The 20,027-nt window shown below is 38.7% G+C and overlaps 1 long non-coding RNA gene across 1 annotated transcript in view; it reads left to right on the top strand.

The window, feature by feature from the left end:
* Nucleotides 1–4,188: 4,188 nt before the first annotated feature.
* LOC129044739 (uncharacterized) overlaps nt 4,189–20,027 on the top strand; it is a 34,201-nt gene continuing 18,362 nt past the window's right edge. Inside the window, exon 1 of the long non-coding RNA XR_008504753.1 lies at nt 4,189–4,373. This is a non-coding gene — a long non-coding RNA (uncharacterized LOC129044739). The remainder of the gene's footprint in view (nt 4,374–20,027) is intronic.

Raw genomic sequence — 20,027 nt, 5'->3', positions numbered from 1 at the left:
GACAGGGTGAGACTCCTTCTCAAAAAACAAACAAACAAACAAAAAAAACCATGTTTACAAAACAGTAGGTTAAATGTTACAGCAGAGCAGCATCAAAAGCACAGGCCCTGAAGGTGAGTAGATTTGGTTTTAAATCTTGGCCATACTACTTACTGGTGGTTTAAGCTTGAGCGGTCATTTAGTCTCATGGAACCTCAGATTTTCCATATGGAAAACATGGATAACACTTGCTCTCTCTCTTCTTCTGGTAGTGCATAAGAACAATGTAAATAAGATACTTTGCACAGTGTTTGACACATAATAAATGCTCGCTAAATGGTAGCTTATTTCATCATTATGGTATTATTAAACAATATTATCATTTGGTCCCTAGTAAATATGCATTTATGGGGTAGCGTTAAACAGAGAGACTTTATGAGTAGCAGCCTCATAAAGATCATTTTTAAAAGCTTTTAAGAGATAGTGAAGAGGGTATGCGCCATTATATTGCACATTTTTCCTTCAATTAGGACCTAGGAACAAAACTGATTTCCAGCTTCAAAACAGGCAAATAACTGTTTCTTCTTGGGAAGTAGTATTTTAATCATGTAACTAATTGCATTTCCCTCTTTGTTTTCTGTGCTAGGAAGCTCATATTTAAAGTTGAACTATAAATTAATACTTATCTAAATACCCCTTAATTCAAGGGATCATAATACCAAAGGTATACCAAGTCCCAAAATTATTTATTTTGTATATTTAACATGAAAGATCATTCCCCCAAGTCTCAAACTCTTATTCCTTGACAACTACTTTTCTGAAAATTGTTTCCCTTTCTTCTCGTCTGGCTTCTTGCACTCTGGATGCCTCATATTTTTAATGTTTTTTTACCTGCCTCATCACATTTAATTACCACACAAATGCTGTAAAACATGATACTATTATCTTCACTCTATAGCAAAGACACCTGAGGCTTAGAACAATTAGAACTAACTGATATACTAGTCTTTCACCTTCTCATCTCACTATACCCTTTCCCTGAATGATATATTTATGTGATTTAAACAATATCACTGAACTACACCGATTTTGTACCTCTAGCATTGAACTCCCTTTTGAGCACCAAGTATTATTTCCAAACAACTACTAGATATCCTATAGACACTGTAAAATCAACATGTTGAGAACCAAACTTAATATCACTCATCTGAAAAACACTTTTTTCTGTAGACTTGTTCTTGCCTACCATAATTAAATAATTTATACAATAAAAATTTTGAGCACTCATGTTTCTGGCACCATGCTATGTGTTTTATGTGCATTATCTCATTTAATCCTCACAGTAATTCTATACAGTGAGTTTACTATTATTTCTAGGCAAGAAGTATGTCATTTGCCCAAGGCTACCATCAAGCACCTGTTGTAGCCACTCTGATTCCAGAGACAAGACCTTAAACCAATACCATTTCCCCAGGTCATCTGAGCTAGAAAATCTATCTTTATGCCCTCCTTCCTTCCCAGTCTAGCCAACTAGTCAACCAGACCCGGTAATTCATAAACCAGTGATTCTAAAACTTAGCTACACATTAGAATTACCTGTGGGGCCTTACAAGCTATTGATACTCTGCCCCATGCCCAAAATTTCTGATGTAATTGGTTTGGGCTGTGTGCGAGGTCCCAGAGTTGTTTAAAGCTCCCTAGGTCATTCAATGGACATCCAAATTTGAGAATAACTGATTAATTCTCTAAGCATGGATATCTGAGTCATCATTCTCACTTCTTCTGACTTAGCACTTCTATTAGTCCATTTTCACACTGCTATAAAGAACTGCTGAGACTGGGTAATTTATAAAGGAAAGAGGTCTAATTGACTCACGGTTCTGCATGGCTGAGAAGGCCTCAGGAAACTTACAGTCATAGTGGAAGGCAAAGGGAAAGCAAGGCACCTTCCTCACAAGGTGGCAGGAAGGAGAATGAATGCAGGAAGAACTATCAAACACTTATAAAACCATCAGATCTCATGATAACTCACTCATTATCATGAAAACAGCATGGGGGAAACTGCCCCCGCAATTCAATTACCTCCACCTGGTCTCTCCCTTGATGTGTGGGGATTATGGGGACTACAATTAAAGATGAGATTTGAGTGGGGACACAAAGCCTAATCATATCAACTCTGTTTTCACCATTTTCTCCCAGATGTCACAAGGCCCCTAACCCAGCATCCTGTCTCCCTTTTTATCCCTTGCCATCCATCTTCCCTGATGGCTGTCAGAGTGACCTCAATGAAGCACAGATCTGACCAACCCACAACCTAGATTAAACGTGGCAATGGCTTCCTACCACCCTTAAGGCACCTTCATCTCCTTATTTTTACCTGCTAAGCTCTTTTCCTTGAGTAGATCTCATACTTTTGCTACAGCCTCTGCCTGAAGACCACTTTCTGCATTTAGCAATGGTTTAATCCATTCTGTAGGCTTATGTTTAGATGCCATCTGTCTTTGAGATATTCTTTGTATAACTACATCCCTAAGGAAATCAATTGCTCCCTCCTCTGTGCTCTTAAAGCACAAAGCTGTTAAAATACTGACAATTTTACACTAACTAGGCTGTGATAGATTATAAGCTCACTGAGAGCAGGCAATGTTTCATTCATTTTTCCATCCTATGGGTACAGCACACAGTATAATAGAATTGCTATAAGGAACTAATAATAACAGTTATTGAATAAGCAAAGAAATACATTAATAAACACTTAGTTGTTGTTTTCAAATGTAACTCTCTTTGATTTTTTTTTCTCTTTAATTCAAGTAGGGTAGTTTCATCTCTAAAAGAGATTTCTAAAATGGTACCCCATGGTTGGCAACCAGAGAGATAAAGGTCTGGCTCCTGGCCTCTTATATAAATTGTTGCACTGATTTTGAGAAAGTGAGCTAGCCTTTTGACACAACAGTTTTCTAATCTGTAAAATGGACACAATCATTTTATGTACTTATTTCACAGAGTCATTAAGAGGGTTTAATGAGGTAATAGCTGTAAGACACTTAGGATAGTATCTGGCACACAGTAAGTACTCAAAAATTATTTTTATTTTCTTCTCCACAAAGCTTTCCTTGCTTATGCCAAGCCTCAGTGATGCCTCTCTTTTTCTTTCTTATTTGGATTTATTTACTCAATCAATATTAATTGAAGGTTCCATACTCATGACATATGCTTCTCTAAAGTGCTGTGAGATATATGTCTCACAATTATTCACTGTCAATTAATATTTATTATTTATGTATTATTAGATTAGTTACATATATGTCAGTGGAGAGGACCAGTGTTGCCCTTAGGAGCTTACTTTCTAGTGTGGGAAATGAGATAAAATACACAAAATAAATAAGGTATATAGAATACATGATGGAGGTAAGTGCTATGGAGAAAAATAAAACAAGAGAGGGAAACAGAAAATAAATGTTGGGATAGGATTTTAATTTTAAGAAAAGGGGTCAGGTACGTCTTTGCTGAGAAAGTCTCATCTGAGTGAAGACATGAAGGAGATGTGGAAATCAGCTGTGTAGGTTTCTGGGGGACAGAATTTCAGACAGAGGGGACAGCAGGCAGGCTAGTGTGGCCAGAGCAGAGTGGCAGGGATGGGGGTGGGGTATAAGTGGTGAGCTCAGGGAGGGAACAGGGAGTATGGTCCTGTCAGTTGTTTTAAGGTCTTTGGGTTTTACTCTGAATAAAACGAGAGGCCTTTGGAGAGCTGTCATTTCCGGAACCACAAGTCTAACAGGTTTATTAGGATCACACTGGTGACTGAGTTAAGACCAGACTGTATGGGGCAAATACAAAGGAAGAGCCTCCAAGAAGTAATCTGGGTGAAAGAAGACTGAGAGTTGCAGCAGGCTGGTCACAGGGCAGATGATGAGAAATCACTGGATCCAGGATGTATTTGGGGGTTAACACAAACCAGTTTGCCATCAGATTGGGTGTGGGGTGTAATCAAAAGAGGCTTTTTGTTCTGAGCAACGGGAAAGATGAAGTTGCCATGAACTGAGATTGGAGAGTCCATCAGAGGAGTAGGTTTAATGGAGAAAAATTGGGACTTTAATTTTGAAAATGATAAGTTTGAGACACCCAAGAAGAGATATGCTGTTGTATATATCAAGCTGAAGTTTAAATAGGTGGTACAGAATAGAGGAAATTAGAGCTATTGGTATGCAGGTGGGATTTGAAGCATGAGACGGAATGAGGGCACCAAGAGAGTGAATGTATATAAAGCAAAGAGGGTGTCCGAGGGCTGAGTTCTGAGATACTTCAATAGCAGAAGATGATGCTGAGAAGCAGAAGCCAGCTAAAGAGAATGAGAAAGTGCTGGTGGTGAAGCACCAGGAAAACCAACAGATCATGTAAGATGTCTCAGATGCCAAGTGAAGAAAGTGTTTCAAGGACAAGGAGGCAGTCAGCTGTATTATATGTTGCTAATCAGTGAACCAAGATGAGAATTGATGTTTGACTTTTGTGTTTAGCAATGTGGGTGTCAATCATTATTATAATAATTAGGTTTATATATAATAACCTTGATAACAACAATTTTGGTGGAGAGTGGAGGTGAAAGTGTCATTTAAGAGTGATGAAGAGAAAATGAGTAGAAAGCTTATTCATCAGCTATGGGTTTTACACAAGTTACAGAACCTCAAATCCTCCCTCCCTCTGTTCCTCCCTCCTTCCATTTCTCCCTCTCCCACTCCCTTCCCTTCCCTTCCCTTCCCTTCCCTTCCCTTCCATCCTCTTCCCTTCCATCCCCTTCCTTCTTTCCTCCTTTCCCCAATCTGTAAAGCGGAATGATAATATCTTTTTTATGTATGTAAATCATGACAATATAAGATATGTCATCAATAAAAGATAGCCTCTTCCTGCTCTTTTAGGATCCTATATCTTGTGTTCTCAGTAGCTGTGATAGGATTTGCACAAGTAGGTGTCCATTAAATGTCCATGGATGGAGACGAATTAGGTCCTTAATTCTGCTTCTGACCCAGGTGTCTGGTTATTTGTCTGGTGCAAACAACAAAGAGTTCCTGTTAAAGGTGATAGTTGAATGTTGGAGGCCACTACCAGCTTTTCAGGAAAGAAGACTTTTGGCTCAGAATTTCATGGAGCTTCTGACTGTAAATAAAAATTGCATTGACTTCTGCTTGGAAGTGGGGATGGGAGGTCTGAGAGTAAGTGCACTCTGTCCAGGGCAGCCTCCTGCGGAAATGATTTCCAGAGCAGAGTGCCAAAGTGCTTTCGTAAATGACTCTGGCTCACCCCTTTCTCTATCTTCTGCCCTGTGTATACAACATTTATAAAAATAAACATTTGCTGGAGGCATTTGGGAGGAAGCCAAGGTGAAGCACCCAGCAAAAGAAACAGATACACCAGACAACTCAGAACTCCCAAGAAGAATATAAGTTTTCAGAGGAGGAAACAGGGGGACTAGCGGATGTTTGGGAGGATGGTGATAGGAGAGGAATGTATGAGTTTTAGAGTTTCCATTCTGTCCACTCTTGGCTTCTCCTTTCATGCACCATATTGTTATGAGTGAATGAGAGTGAATGAACTTCTCCATTGGACTGCATGATCCTTGAGGGAAGGGACCCTCAAATGAGTACTCATCTTTGGATTTGGGTTATTGATCCAAATATGATACATTTATCAAGTACCTACTTCATGCCGGGAACTCTGCTCCTACAACCACATTCATCATGCGTTAGATGCTCCATAGTTAAATAAGCATTCCTTCACCCTTAAGAGTTAGTACTACATTTGCTCTACTGGGCGTAGTGAACATGTCATCTCCTCATAAAAGCCAGATCTAAACTCCCACCACAGGCAGAATAAGGCTTTTCCTCTTGTAAACTTCATGGCTTTTCAGATTTCCCTCACTGAAAGCTCTGTAATAGAAGCTCACTGAGTGTGAAGCTTGGCTTTGCTTACCTGTACACCCCACTGCCTAGAACAGTGCCTGGCATACAGTAGTTGCTATGGTCTGAATGTTTGTGACCCCCTAAACTGCAAAATTCATATGTTAGAATCCAACATGATATAATAGCATTAGGAGGTGAGGCCTTTTGGGAAGTTATTAAGTCCTTAGGGCTCTGCCCTCATGAATGGGATTAGTGCCCTTATAAAAAAGGTTCAAGAAAGGTATCTTGCCTCTTCCACCATGTGAAGATACAGAAAGTGCCATCTAAGAGGAACAGGCCCTCACCAGACACCGAATCTGCTAGTGCCTTGACCTTGGACTTCCCAGCCTCCAGAAATATAAGCAGCAAAATCTGTTGATTATTAATTATCCAGTTTAAGCTATTAATATTTTGTCATAGCAGCCTGAAAAGATGAAGTCTGTAGGTATTCCATTAATATGAACAAATGATTAGTACCCAATTCCTCATTATTTTTTTTCAAATATTATGATAGTATATTTATTCAAATGATTTCCATGATTCCACAAGTTTATATGGCAATTACACAGTTTCTGAATTTAGTATATAAAAATGACGCTAGAAAAATGGGTATCTACCATTTTTAAACATCTCTTTGAAATGTTAAAATCTCATTATTTTAAAGTCAAATATTTTGAGTCTGTCTCTATTGCTAGGCTGTGAACACTTTGATGGGAGAGGTGGTGCTATTTTCTTCTTAATTTTTCCATTTCACGGCATAGAGAAGTGACTTAGTAAATGGTAATGGGATAAATGTATAACCAAACCTTCATTGTTTTTTATGAGTTTCTTTTAAATTATTCTTTGCTCTATAAATCTAACATGTAATTTTATTACATAAAATGTGTATTACAAAAGAGATACAGTCAAAGGCTCTTGCAGAGATAAGGGTACTACAGGGAGTGGTGGAAGGATGTGGTATGTGTGGTATGACCCAGACTGATGCCACTAATGAGAACGTCAGAGGATGGGCCATGAAAGCTAAAGAATGAATTTCAGTACATTTTGTAGTCAAGTGATAAGTAGTCCTGAATTTGGCAAGGGGTGAAGAAAGAGGTGAGAATAGGGAGATGTTTATTCAGACAAAGAAAACAGCATCTATTATAGCATATAAGTGACAAAGTGAAAGGAAAATAATAGAAGTTCAGGAAAATGATAGTAGTTCAAAATGGCCAAAAGGTAGATTGCAGGTGGGCAGGGGCATCCAGTGGAGAGAAGGCACAGAAGTGAGGAAGTCAGGGACCATGTCAAACAAAGCCCTGTTATTCATGAGCAGGTTAGCCTTTGCCAGCTTTCTTTCCTCAATGCTGAATCACCTATTTTCTGCCCTGATCTTCATAAACACATAGGGGCATTAGTTAGATAGGTAATCTACTAGAAAGACTAATGAGCTGATATCAAGAGAAACTAAGTCAGTTGAAAATATCTGGAAATATCCGGTTGGTAGAACTGGACCTAAATTCAAAATCTCCACACTTTGTTTTTTTGTTTTTTTTTTAAGACAGAATTTTACTCTTGTTGCCCAGGCTGGAGTGCAATGGCACGATCTTGGCTCACTGGAACCTCCATCTACCGGGATCAAGCAATTCTCCCGCCTCAGTCTCCCAAGTAGCTGGGAATACAGGTGCTTGCCACCAGGCCTGGCTAATTTTTTGTGTTTAGTAGAGACGGGGTTTCACTATTGTGATCAGGCTGGTCTTGAACTCCTGACCTCGGGTGATCCACCCACCTCGGCCTCCCAAAGAGCTGGGATTACAGGCACGAGCCACTGCACCTGGCCAATCTCCACACTCTTAAATCGAAATGGCAGCAGTAGGAATGGAAACTAGATAACATCTTTTATGCCAATTCTAATTAACTGGTAGTGGATGTCTGTAGTCTGTTTTCAGTCTGTGATCCAACTGTGCTCTAAAGAAATGAGAACTCAGATTGATTCACCCTGATGCCTTGGGAGGGCGAGGGGGAAGAGCAGGCAGCCCCACCTGTCATGCATCCCGCATGCCCTGCAACAGCATTGTGCAATTCTCAGTTACACCACGCAGACCTCTATTTCTCAGTGAATTCTTTCTAAATGATTATGATTCTTCATTTATCCCCTTTCTTTGTTGGAACACTTCTTCACTATGACGCATACCAGAGATTTTCCTAGAAATCCAGAAAACTGCTAGTGTGGGCCAGTCAGGCTAGTGATTACGAGATTCTCCAAATTCAAAAATGGTTCATTTGAATCAGCCAAACCAAAGAAAACTCTTACCACCAATTCCCTCCCACAGATTTTTCAAGCTAAAGTGAATTAGGGTTATCCAATTACACATATATTAACAGTGATTACTACCTTAAGATGACTGCATTTCATTGCCACAGGAAGTATTTTAGTTATTCAAGACTTAGATGTTGAAAAATGTACGCAAGCTAAGGTGTCAACCCTCCCATAGTACGATATTGGTGATATTGGTACTTTTCTGTAGGTACTCACCATATATTTTCCTGCCATTATCATAGCACATTTCACTTAGCAGCTATTTTGTAAATATTTATTAAATGCATAAAGGAATGAATTAATTGATGCAACAAATAGGTCAAATAGGTAAATGAGTGAAGGCAGAAATTAATTATTCTTATCTAACGCTAATGAAATTTTTTGATGAGAAGAACCACGTATTTTCACCTTTGTGCTGCCTTGGAGGCTAGCATGTTATCTAATATGTAATGGTTTTTTATAAAACAGGTATAGATTTATTGGAATATTATCACTCTTAGTAGATTATATGTCTTTATATACCTTGGACTATAGTCCATGGATATGGACTACATTCCACATGCTTTTTAAAATTCTTCACAGATTCTAGCACAGTATCTGGTGCTTAGTAAGGTTAGACCTAGCAATATATGTTTTATGTCATCTTTGGGATTTGAATTTCTCCACAAGTGGTTCATGAATAACTTGTATCACAATATTAATACTAGAACCCAGCAGAAATCATTCTTAGTTCCAATTCCAAGACAAAGCATGAGAATTTTTAACAAGCTTGTTGGGTGGTTCTGGTGAACAAAAGTTAGAGAATAATCTTCTAAACTAAGAGCTACTTGAGGATAGAACTAGGTTTATGCATCTTTGACTTTCTTGTAATGCAGCATAATTCCCAGCTCACAGTTGGTCTTATTTATTGAATGTAGGAGCTTTCAGAGTAAGTTACCTGCTGGCTGTGATGACTGTTGATGTGGTTTGGATCTGTGTCCACCTCCCCTCCTGCCTCCCATCAAGTCTCCTGTTGTATTGTAATCCCCAATGTTGGAGGTGGGACATGGTGGGAGGTGGTTGGATCTTGGGAGTAGATTTCTTATGAATGGGTTAGCACCATTCCCTTGGTGCTGTTCTCATGGTAATGAGTGAGTTCTTGTGAGTTCTGGTTGTTTAAAAGTATGCATCCCCCCCTTCACTCTCATGCTCCTGCTCCTGCCGTGTAAGGTGCCTGCTCCCTCTTTGCCTGCTGCCATGATTGGAAGCTTCCTGAGGCCCCCCCTAAAGCAGAAGCTGCTATGCTTCCTGTACAGCCTGCAGAATCATGAGCCAATTAAACCTCTTTACCTTATAGATTACCCAGTCTCAGGTATTTTTTTATCACAATGTGAGAATGGACAAATACAACTGTCAAATTGGTGATGTACTACCAAGGTAGTCAAGTTAACAGGTGATCTCAAAAGGGTGAAATTGTGTGTCATAGTTGTTTTTGCCAAAGTGCTTCTTGGAGTTAGGAGAAAGTGCCTCAAATTTTGTGAAACTAGGCATTCCCAACACTGCGCATGGTCTGGGACCTTATCTAAGGAATATGCTACTAGTATTGTTGAGTTCACTAATCTCTGAACTCCACAATACCACCTACTATATTGACATTGATCAGGCTCCCTGTAAACAGACTCCAAGGCTGAGATTTGTGTGTCAGAAGTTCATCAAGGGGTGCTTTTGGGAGATACACCTGTGGGAGTGTGAAGGCACTAGGGCTGGGCAAAGGGAGGAGTTGGGTCTCATGCAGTCACAACAGAGGCTTCCATCAGTCCCACTGGAATCACTGGAGCTGGGATGGCCTTCAGAGTTGTTCCACATGAGGCAAGGGGGCCATGTTTTTGTACCCCACATTGAAGAGTACTGGATATGGGCTGGCCCTGGGAAGAGGTGTGACCTAGGGTAAGGAGGCTCCCTGAAGTAGAGGGCAGTTGGTAGCTGGAGAGCTGATAGTGAACAGCAATCCCAACATCAGGGAAAAGGAGCCCCTTAGTCCTGAAGAAAGGTATCTGCATGGCACACCACTGCATCCAACATGTAAATTATCTACAATAACCATTTCTGAAGAATTTACAGTTTGAAGATAGTACACTATGTTGCAGTAAACCATAGGATTTGGAGTCAGGAATAATGAATCTAAATCATACTGCTTCTTTTTATTAGCTGTGTAACCTCCATAAGTCACTTAAATTTTCAGAATCTCAGGCTTTTATTTGTAATAGTGGTGTTTGCCAATGCCTGGCTCCTAGAAGATGATATATACAAGCACCTCTGCCTCCTCACCGTTTCCCCTTAAAGGTTATTTAGCATTGTCTTAACATTCATTCATCTGTCAGACATGCCTTTTTTGATTTGACTAATTATATATTTGTAAAACTAAAATGACTTGGGCGTAGGTACAGTTGTATCCTTTGAGCATGTTTACTAAATTGGTACCTTTTGAAAAAAATAACTTAATTTCATTTTATTTTATTTTATTTTATTTTATTTTGAGACAGGGTCTCACTCTGTAGTCCAGGCTGAAGTGTAGTGGCATGATCTTGGCTCACTACAACCTCCGCCTTCCGGGTTCAAGTAATTCTCCTGTCTCAGCCACCCGAATAGCTGGAATTACAGGTGTGTGCCACCAGATCTGGCTAATTTTTGTATTTTTCTGTAGAGACAGGGTTTTGCTATGTTGGCAGGCTGGTCTTGAACTCCTGATCTCCAAGTGATAGGCCCACCTTGGCCTCCCAAACTGCTAGGATTACAGACATGAACCATTGCACCCAGCAGAAAAAAATAACTTTAAAAGGAAGTATATCGACAGGCTTTACATCATGATGTGATAAAAAAGTAATTAAAGGAAACAATATGAAAAAAATTAACCACTTATTTAAAAAATACATGAGTGCCTATATCCTATGCTAGCCCTATTCTGTGTGCTTGGGATTTATCAGTGAACAAAGTAGATGGAAATCCTCTCTTTTTCAGAGCATACCTTCTAAAAGAGAACTAAAAACAAATTTAAATAAATACACAAGTTTGTTAGAAAGTAGTAAGTATGGGGAAAACAAGGCTTTAGGGAGGATGCAAATTGCAGTTTGAAATAGGGTGATCAGAGTGAGCCTCATAGAAAAAAATTGCATTTGAATGAGCATTGTAGGTGTTATGGGAGTCAGCTTTGAAGAAGAGTATTCCAAGTAGAGATCACAGCTGGTGCAAGGATCCTGAGGCAGGAGGATGCCTGTCATATTTGAGGAATAGCAGGGAGACAGGTAGAGAAGGTAATCAAAGTGTGATGCTTTGACTATCCTAGCCTCTCCACCAACACACAATTCAGGGCCTACCCTCCCAAAGCCATTCCTAAGCTCCTCCCTAAGCCCCTGCTCTGCTGGAGTAGTCCACACTATGTTACCTTCGTTGATCTTCACTTTCTAACTCCACACATGGAGCAGGAAACTACATACACCATGGAGTATTATTATTCCAGATTTCCTCTTTTTCTGTAGAAACCACAATAGTGGATTCAGTCTGGAAAACATCACCAGGATAGAATAAAAAACATACACACAAAAAAATCTAAGTTACATAAAAGCCTGGAACTGACGTTCCCAAATTCTGTTTCAAACACAAGCCTGGAATTGATATCCCAAATGAGCTTCCACAAGATGACTCAAGTCATCTTGCTTCAGTATGTGCGTGATAGCCACTAAGAGAAACTGATCTTGTATGTTTCCACAACTTGAATGTTTCATCCTGGAGTGGAATTTATAAAATGGAAATAAAAAAATAATGATTTGTGGTATAAGTAACAATGCTGCCTCTCAGACGTATTCTGCCCCTGTGATCTGAATTCCATTTGGATCGAATATTTTCATAGATGTACACACATAGGGTGGTTCCCATTGCTTAAATTCATACTCATAACTCAGCCTTAGTATCCCAAAAGGATCTAGTGATGGATCTCACAATCTTGTAGAGAAAACTTCAAGATTTTAATTGAAGTCCTTGACCTCCAAATCTTCTGTGATTTTATTCCTGAGTATTTGTGAAGAAGGAAAATTCTGGATCCTTTTCCCTATGTTCAGTAGAAGCTACATAATTTCAGTCCTTGAAAGCCAGAAAACCTACATATTTTCTGGTCATGATTTGGTGCATTTAATAGTGTGCAGCTCCTTCTGAAAGACCTAAATGTTGTTATAATATTTCTGATGAATTATCCAAAACACATTTTTGCTCTTTCTGATTTTTCCCCAGTGTCTCTAGAAACCATTTTGACAATGCTACCAAATAACTGTACTTTTTGACAAGATGTTAAAATTCATCAAACTCTTTATCTGTAAGAAAGAATCCTGTAACTGGAACAGAATGACAAAGATTTGATACCTGGCACTTCCATGTATTAACTTTGTGATCTGAAGCCAAACTTAGGCATTCTGCACTACAGTGTCCAAGTCTGACTAAGCTACTCACAAGAAACTATGCAACTATACTGTGGATTAAGCTTTGATGGATAACTATAAAGTGATATTCAAGTGAAAGAGGCATTAAGGTCTGCTGCTCGTGGTCATGGAGGTCTCCTTGTCCCTGACGTAAAATTCTAGGACACAGAGCAGTTGCTTAAATTTTTCTAATCCTTTAAAAAAATCAAAAGCACTCGCATGTGTATTTTCTTATTCTACTCATATTATGTCTGTTTCCTTTGGGAGTTAACCCCTCTGAGTCCCAAATCTGTATCTTACAGCTCTTGAAGCATCATCCTGTTTCTCACTAGGAGAATCAGTTTATGTTAATAATTAAGAACTCAGACTCCAGGGCCAGAAAGATTGCAAATTCTTTCACTCACTAGCTGCCGTGGGTAAATTTCTTCACTTCTCTAAGGCCAAGTTTTACAAAGTAAACATAATAATGGTAATTACTATATAGGATGTTGATTGTATTTAATGAAATAATGCATATAATTATTTTAGCATAGTGCCTGCTACATAGCAAGTGATTAAAATTGATTATTATTGTTGTTGTTGCTGTTATTAATATTATTATCTAACCATAAATGTTATATAACTCTGCTTTTTAAGTTAGGCATTGCAATTTTGTCTGCCAAGAAAAATGACTCTGGGTCATTAAGGTTAAAATGTTTAAAATGAATATAATGTTATTAATATACTTTTCTCACAGATCATCATTTCTTTAAAAAAGAAAGCCATTCTGATGCATTATTCTGATCTCTGTGTTAAAAGGGGTTTGGGGTGGAGGATGGTGGGGAACTGAACCATCAGTTTTAACTGAGAATCCATTGTAATTAAGGCGCTGGGCTAAGAATAGAATTGAGATATTTGGACTCTAATCAATATGTACTTAAAAGAGAGAGGCCTTTCAAGTGGAAGGGAAAAGGGTATTTGACCAGCAATTCTTCTGCTACCATGTACACTGCTCCCTCCAATTTCTCTAACAAAACACACATGTAGAAACTTCGATGTCCAGGTTGCTTTTACTAGCTATTCCCAGTTTGTCCAGCTCCAGCTCTCATTACAACCTGATGCCTTTTTCCCTGAGAGATTATAAAAAAAAAAAACTTGAAGTTTATGCAGGTACTTTTTTGCAATACAGATCCTGATGAAATTTATGATCTTGCAGACTTCTGTTTCAATCTTAGCTCTGACATTTACACTGGCTGTGTGACCTTGAGAAGATTCTGAGCATCTCTTGACATATTTTCCTCCAATCCAATGTGATGATTAAATGAGATAACTGAATCTGTCGTTTCTTGAGTACCTATCATTCTTCTTGTCCTAGGCAACGTGAGAGATACCAAAAAATCTTTACATAGAGTCCAACTTTAGGAGAGATGAGATATGTATGTAAATCACACTGCACTATTATGCACACGATGATGACTTATTAAATGATAGCTGTTTTATTATTGTTATTATTATTAGCAGTAATAGTATGATCATGATTATCTGCTATTAAAGAGCTTTGGGCAAGAGAAGACACATAGGTTTTCTAGGCAATGGGAGCAACCAGAGCAAACGTGTTTGGGCTGGAACCCAAGATGTTATTGGGACACCGAATGCATGTGTAAAGCTGACAACACTTAATAACTGCAAAACTCAGGAAGTAAATGTTGAGTCTTAACCCTACCGCCACTCCCCAATACACACAGGTAAGTGCAAAACCAAAAGTAGAAGGTGAAGATTTTGCTTCACCTCAAGGCAGCTCATTTTCCTGCATCCTTATAGCTAGGACTATGCCTTAATCTTTTCTCCTGAGCAAGGGGACTATGGGAGAGAAGTTCAAACTTCGAGCCTTTCTGAGGTGAGAGGGTCTAAAGAGAGCATCTCTCATTGCCCCTTGGAAGTTTTCACAGGTTTCTTTTTCTCTAGATGTGGCAGCTGATGGGGTATAGGATACAGCCTTGCTGTCCGATATAAAACAAAGGAGTACAGTGAACTAGGATGCCAGAATATCAAAATGGAGCTTGGCGTGTTTGCTCAGTTCCTTCTTTGTTTTATATTTGGGGAAACTGAAGCTCAGGGAGGGGAAAACTTGGGTAAAATCATGTAGCCAGAAGGTAGTAAAAACTACAGTCGATAGGAACCCAGGATGTGTGGCTCAAAATTGAGCACTGTTTTTTTTTGTTTTTTTTTTTTGTTTTTTTTTTTTGCCATATAACACAGTTGTTTGACTCCACAGAGCATATTACAAAAGAGTATAACTGCAAAGCAAAATGCCTTAGATACCTGAGGCCTCTCATTTTAGAGATGGGAATACTGAGTGAGGCCTGCAGAGAAAAATGGACTTGTCCAAGGTAATAGTGAATAAATTGTTGCATTTCAATTAGAATGTAAATCTATGTACTGAAACAATATACTTTCTAGTGCCCACTCTCACACTGTTGCAAAAAGGTCATGGGCTGGAGAATTTTGGGAGCAGTCTCCACTCCTTGAGGTTTTCTGCATATAGACCAGGAGTCAGCCTTTGAAAGCCTTAAGCTTGTGGTTGGCCATGCTCCAGATAGGCTGCATGCACCTCCCAAGTGGCAATTCCCATGAAATATCTCACAAAAACATGGTGGAAAGGAATGAGATCTTTTATTAAATCTGTTTTAGGCTTGTTGCCTGCTGGACTATCTTGGTCAGTTCAACTTCTTCCTCAATTTCTTGGCTCTTAAACATAAAGTACAGGTGCTGATCTTGGGAGTCCAGAGGACTCCAGAATGCTGACCTCAGGGTGAATGATCCTGCGGGTGCTCTTTGTACATAGAGCACCTATTGGCTGAGTGTTGCTGGCCAGAGCTACTTACAGAGATAAGCCATTCAGCTCCTTGGCCAGGTACTAGTGAAAGAACCACAACAAACAAGGGCATCTGGAAACATGTAATCAGAATTGGCACACTTGCAGGGGAAATGCAGTGCAGTATATTAAATTATTTCTGCAACCACAGCTCTGTATTTAAAAGCGAAAAATAATCACACATAATGTTTCATATTTCAATTTTAAAAGAGAGAGGCTTGGTTTTTAATGTCAAACACAGAGTTCAGGGCAAGACACACAGTTGGATTTGTAATTTATTTTCATGTGCTTATTTATTTATTTATGGCTAACCAAGTTCCACAAAAAATTTGAAGCAAAGGATTTGTAGATTTTTTTCTTTTCCAAGTTTGTTTAGGCCAATAGTTGTCATTGAGTGGCTTATCATTGCACTAGAAATTTGGGGGACAGATAAAAGAAGACACGTCATTCTTGGCCTCAAGGTCTCAATTACAGGAAACAAAGATAGAATTATGATGATGATGACGATGTACACAATGTTATGGTTTATCAAAGTATTATCACATGTGGTAACCTAATGATCTTCTTAGGTGATACTGCAAGCAAATATAATTTCCTCTAGCTTACACAAAGTACTAAATTGATATGATGTAAAGAAAGGAAGAATGGTCTACTCAGATTCACTTGGCTGATAATTGGTAGAATCAAACCTGGATTCCCAGAATTTTAAAATTGAAAATAAAATCCTTGATTGACCAATTAGGGCACTGAGACAGAAAAGATGAAGAAAGGCTGAAATTGTTTAGAAAGGCTTTATGAAAGACATGATATATGAATAAGCAAGAAAGACAACTAAGAGTTTGTTTTGGTGGAATTGAGAAAGAAAACAGCAATGCAACGAATGACTTCTCTTCCCTTCACAGAGGAAACTGACCAAGTTTAAGCACATTCCATATCTACTTGGTGTTAAATACTTCCTGAAGCTCATCCACTTGCCTTGTTTGCTAACCAGAATAGCACCACAGGTGGTTCAAACTATCCTGACGGTTACAAAGCCCAGCTTTCACCTTTTCCTGGGTGAGGGACTAGTTTTGGTCATGGCCTCCATCAGGACCACTGCAGTTAGAGCCCGAGAAGCTCCAGTCTTGATGGGATCCATGGAGCCTCTGACCGCATACACAGGCTGGGTGGTAAAATCCTTTTCACATTCACCTGGATGATACTTGGTAGAGTCAAACCAGGAATCTACCCACCAGGAAGACTTTTGTCAATGGAAAACAGGAACAGAGAAGGACATTGATAGATATATTTATTTTTCGATTTTTCTATCCTAACTTTGTCAGGCTGTTTGAGATGCAGCAGCCTTAAAGGACCAAACAACCAACTGTGTTTTCTTGAGAAGCTATAGCCACCTTATAATGGCTTTCCCTTAAAATATTATGCTCGCTTATTTCTAGAACATCAAACTCTCCTTGTTTTTCTTGTTCTTTCTGCTCACACCTTAGTCTCCTTTGGAATTCTTAATATTGAAATGCCCAGGTCTTCGTCTTTGGACACTTTCTTATCTAGGGTTAATATTTTTGAGTGAAAAAGCATTCTTATTGCAGATAAATATAAAACATTTTATTTTTTAGCCCTGATCTGTTTCTTGGACTTTCAGATTTGTTTATTAAATGAACTGCCTGCTCAGTATTTCTTTGTGTATGTCTAATCAGCATCCCAAACTTAACATGACTACAACCCAACCTTTTATCTTCCACATATACAGCAAATAAACAAACTTGCTCTCTAGTAGTTTTCCCCACCTCATGAAGTGCCCGTTCTAACCTGCAGTCGCTAGAGTAACCTTTGACCTCTTTTATTCAACATCCCCCTACCATCTCCAATCCGTTAATGAATACAGAATCAATCCACTTATCCCCCTTCCACAGCAAGATGCCATTGTGTTTTGCTAGATTAGTGCAGGAGGCTCCTAACTAATAATGTCTTTGCTGCTGCCCCATTCCCCTAGTTTCAAGGCAGAAGACTGAGCAGCTTTTTTAGAACATAAATCAGATAACAGCTCTCCTTAGCTTAAAACTCTCTTAAATTTTGCAACTTGCTCAGACTGGAAGTCTGTCCTTAAAATGGCCTACAAATCCCTCTCCAATGTGCCTCCCCATGATGTCAATAACCTTTTCCTTTCTGTCTCCACATCAACTATCATAGACTCTTTGTCCCTCCTCCAACATGCTACGCTTGCTCTCTCCTTGGGCCTCTGCACTCGCCATTCCTCTGACTAGAGATAAGGTACCATAAATATGTGACTGGATCACTTCGTCACCTCTTCAGGTCATTGTTCCAAAGACATCTTCTCAAGAAAGCCCCTTCTGACCACCTTATATAATATTCCCACGGAACTGTTGTCTCCTTTTTCTGCTTTATTATTTATTTATTTATATTGATACATATTTGATGTACATATTTTGGGAGTACATGTAATAATTTCATACCTTCATATAATAGTAATCAGGGTAATTAGGATGGCCAACATCTTAAATATTTAGCTTTTCATTATGCTAGAAACATTCAACTTATTCTCTTCTAGCTATTTTGAAATGTACTATCAAATTAATGTTAACTATAGTCATCTTAGTTAATTTTTTTGTATATGATTTCTCCCATTAAACATGTGACTCGTTTCACTTATTTATTTGAGGTATTGTCTATATCTATCCTCCCATTATAAGCACCATGAGTCTTGTGCCCTCCTCTAGCCTCCTATCCTCAGCCCCTGAGACAGTATCTGGCACATAGAAGATGCCCAATAGATATTTGTTGAATGAGTGAGCACTCTGTCTCTTTGCCCTGAGTGCTCTATGATTGTTTTTCCTTTGGGATCAGTGTTTCCGATTGCTGAGGTGATGAGAAGGGTGTGGCAAAATGCCTTTGTGGTCATCGCTTGCTACTCAGAGCCTCAACAGAATCTGCATTCCCCCCCACGTGCAGGAAAACACAGCACATCCTCTGCAGCATATATGACTCTGGCCCTTAACAGAGAGCAAAAGCATTAACATGAACATAGTCCAGGCTTACAAAAGGCTGTCTCTGATCTATCAGTCCTTTCCCTCAAGCAACTTCCAGGCTCATAGGGCAGGTAAAGCTTTCCCAAGCAGGTGGTATAGTGTGCTGATGGCAATGAGTTACAGAGTGACATTTGCACATGCAAAAGGGAAGGAACAGTATTGGAAAAAGGCTTTAAGTTTTTATTTGAGCCAAATCTTAACATGGTATTTCAATAAGCAAAAATAAAATGAAAAGGGGACATTAAAAAAAAAGATATTTACCATGGGACCATGGGACTTCAGAGAAATGGATTCTGGAAGCTGTGGCTGAGTATCTGAATTTATTCAGGTTCTGAAGGGCAGCATTATGAGTGGACCCCAAGATCAACAAAGGCCTCACAGAGCCAGGCATTTGGTGACAGTTTGTGAGAATGTAACAATGCAAAATTTAGCCTGTATTGGCTGTCATTATCCTAGAAGTCTCTTTCAGACAATTTAAAGGACTCATGACAACTCTTAAGAAAAAAAAATACATATATCAAAATGTGTATTTGAGGGAAGTTAAACGTTCTGTTTGGCTTCTGTACCAGAGCTGGTTAGTGAAGAATGAATAAAGCAAGTGTTATTATTATTATCACAATGATAATTCATGTGGTTGCTTGTGTGGAGCAAAGAAATTCTTGTGTAAATGGCCTTTAATAGTAGTTGATGAACATCTGGACTCTCATGTATCAGGTCAGCTTGCAGAGAATTTTACTTTTAATTTCCTGGCTTTTGCGTTCATCCTTTCACTTTTTAAAAGTTGGGAAAGTAAATGCAATTTTAACAGGACAAGAAATTTACACTATAAAATGTATTTTGTGGTTCTGTTAGTGAATTGAAGCTTGAGCATAGGCAGCTTATATGCCAATTCATTAAAATATATCTGCCCTCAAATAACAGACAAAAGGATCTAGGACTAGAAGATAATAATTTTGAACCCCTGCCTTGCTAATTGTTAGCTGTACGAACTTAGTTAGACACTCCTCCAAACCTTGATTTCCCTCTTTGTGAAACAGAGAAAATATTAAGGCTATTTCTAGGAAGATCCAATGAGATAAGATCTAATAATATGAAGTGCTTTGCAAATTATAAATCTCAATTTGTCTAGAAAATTTGTGTTCTTATTGCAGTTATTGCTTATATATCAGTTCTTCTGTCCCTTCCTCAGTGTCCTCATTAAGAGATGCTGACAAAAATCAGTTGCATTTGTATATACTACCAAACTACTTGAAAAAAATTAACAAAATATTGTTATTTACCAATAGCATCAAAAAATAAAATAAAAGACTTTGGAAAAATTTTAACCAAGGAAATGAAAGATGTGTTCAGTGAATACTATAAGATATTGATGAAAGAATTTGAAAAAGATACAACTAAATGGAAAGATGTTTTATGTGCATGGACTGGAATAAGTAATATTGTTAAAATATCCATACTACCCAAAGCGAG

The sequence above is a fragment of the Pongo pygmaeus genome, chromosome 13 (genome assembly GCF_028885625.2).
Source record: "Pongo pygmaeus isolate AG05252 chromosome 13, NHGRI_mPonPyg2-v2.0_pri, whole genome shotgun sequence".
Classification (NCBI taxonomy): domain Eukaryota; kingdom Metazoa; phylum Chordata; class Mammalia; order Primates; family Hominidae; genus Pongo; species Pongo pygmaeus.
The sequence above is the reverse complement of the archived record's forward strand: the minus strand, read 5'-3'. Positions and strand labels throughout refer to the sequence as shown.